Consider the following 2,399-nt stretch of genomic DNA (forward strand, 5'->3'; position numbering starts at 1 on the left):
CTCAATGTATTCCTTTCGCCTCTCATCGGTCCTCTCAGTGTCCCACTTATTTCTTCTGAGCTAACCTCTTTCCTTCGATGGTTTCCTGTACTGAGAGGTTCAGCCACCAAGTCTCCTCTCAGAAGGTACACTAAGGACTCTCCTGCCTGTCTCTCTAATCACTTTGGCTGTAGTGGTCCAGTCTTCTGAAAGCTCCTCCTGTCCACAGAGAGCCTGTCTCACAACTTCCCAAAAAGCCGCACGACACTCTTCCTGTCTCAGCTTCCACCACATGATTCTCTGCTCTGCCTTTGTCTTCCTCATCTTCCTTCCCACCACCAGAGTCATCTTACACACCACCATCCTATGCAGTCTAGCCACACTCTCCCCGACCACTACCTTACAGTAGATAACCTCCTTCAGATTACATTGTCTTTACAAAATGTAATCCACCTGCGTGCTTCTACATCCGCTCTTGTAGGTCACCCTATGTTCCTGCCTCTTCTGGAAAAAAGTGTTCACTCCAGCCATTTCCATCCTTTTTGCAAAGTCTACCACGATCTGTCCCTCCAAGTTCCTTTCCTGGATGCCGTACTTACCCCTTACTTCTTCATCACCCCTGTTTCCCTCACCAACATGTCTATTACAATCGCACCAATTATGACTCTCTCTCTGTCTGGGATGCTCAGAACTACTTCGTCTAGCTCCTTCCAGAATTTCTCTTTCACCTCTAGGTCACATCCTACCTGTGGGGCACAGCCACTAATCACATTATACATAACACCCACAATTTCAAGTTTCAGCCTCATCACTTGATCTGATACTCTTTTCACCTCCAATACATTCTCAGCTAACTCTTCATTTAAAATAACCCCTACTCAATTTCTCTTCCCATCTACACCATGGTAAAATAATTTAAACCCGTCTTCGACCCATAGGAGCTGAATTTCCACCGGCGCCGGATGTTGTTAACCCGGGACATGACCGATGCGCTATTGGATTCTTTGGATGAACGCTCATATTTATCGAGCAAAGTTGTAAGCCAGATACCCTTCCTGACACATCCCTCTGCATTTATCCAGGTTTGGGACCGGCCTACAGTTTGCACTGGGTTGTGCCACCCATAGGGGTGCCTTAAGAGAGGATCAAACCCAGGTCAACCCCATGTCCCAACCCATAGTCAATGTTGAACAACACTTGACCAAATAGGTTTAAGAATTAATGTTCCCTGACCGGGAATCGGACCCGGGTCGCAGCGGTGAGAGCGCTGAATCCTAACCACTAGACCACCAGGGACCAGGAACTGCAAATCCAGACAAGTCCTAACTCCAGGTGGGCACAGTGAGAAAATCCAAAATATTACATAGAGCAGACCATGCATTTGTTATGCAAATCATTTGGTAAACAAAATTGTAAAATACTTTAGTCCTTGTGTATTGCAAGCATCTTTGACTTGTCTCTGTGACCTGACTTTGCGATTTAGACTTTAAGCAATTCAGGGATTACATATTATTTGATATATGAACAAATGAGCAGGATTACTTCAGGTTTTGGAAGCTTCCAACTTATAAAAATTCACTTCCAGAACCATTAGTCCAATTTTTTCTGAATTTCTCTTTTTTTAAAATTGTGTCAAGAACATTAGAAGGAACAGTTGTTGCAGTCTACCTGTATGATGTAATGGGATGAAAATGATTCTGCATAATGTTAAATTGCAAAACATAATCATTACTCTCTTCTGTCTAATTGTAAATAAATGATGGCTTCAATATTTATTTTATAAAGTAAAAAAATATGATAGTGACTTGCGTGTCGCATTTCATCACCACACATGTGAGTTTAAAAGCAGTTGAAATAGTATCTATATTAAATGTTGATTCATATTTTTATGAGTTACAGTAAAATGTTGATATGATTCACTTGATCGACAGTTTAATGCCGATCAAACCTTTCACAGTTTCGTGCTGGCTCAGCATCCTGCAGGTTTTCGTATTTCAGCCTTGCTGCCAGCAGCAGCCAACAGCTTTAGACAGACAACATTTTGGTTTTATATACTTATGTATATATATATTTATATATATATACTTTGAAGACCCCCCTGTTGCAAAACAAAGACAGGTTATTGTCCGAAAAGACAAGGGTGGCCCGAATAAACGCGCAAATGGCCGTAGGAATACCTTTGTTGTAGAAATAAAAAGAAAAGATGGTTGGTTGATAACTGCTCAAAACACTTGGTCCTCTCAAAAGAATTCTGACTTCAATGCTTAAATATACTACATTATGACTTATCATTTGTCAATATTAAATTCTGCTTGATGGGCTGGTCAATAAATAACTTGATGGGCTGGTCAATAAATAACAATAAATAACATGTCTGCTTTTGGGTACTACAGCCACCACAGTTTCCATAGTGTCGTGGT

The 2,399-nt window shown here is 41.3% G+C and overlaps 1 non-coding gene across 1 annotated transcript; it reads right to left on the reverse strand.

Moving 5' to 3' along the window:
* Nucleotides 1-1,203: 1,203 nt before the first annotated feature.
* Nucleotides 1,204-1,275, reverse strand: trnae-cuc (transfer RNA glutamic acid (anticodon CUC)). The gene has a single exon. It is a non-coding gene; the product is annotated as a tRNA-Glu (tRNA).
* Between the last annotated feature and the right edge of the window lie 1,124 nt (nucleotides 1,276-2,399).

The sequence above is a fragment of the Phycodurus eques genome, unplaced genomic scaffold (genome assembly GCF_024500275.1).
Source record: "Phycodurus eques isolate BA_2022a unplaced genomic scaffold, UOR_Pequ_1.1 contig_228, whole genome shotgun sequence".
Classification (NCBI taxonomy): domain Eukaryota; kingdom Metazoa; phylum Chordata; class Actinopteri; order Syngnathiformes; family Syngnathidae; genus Phycodurus; species Phycodurus eques.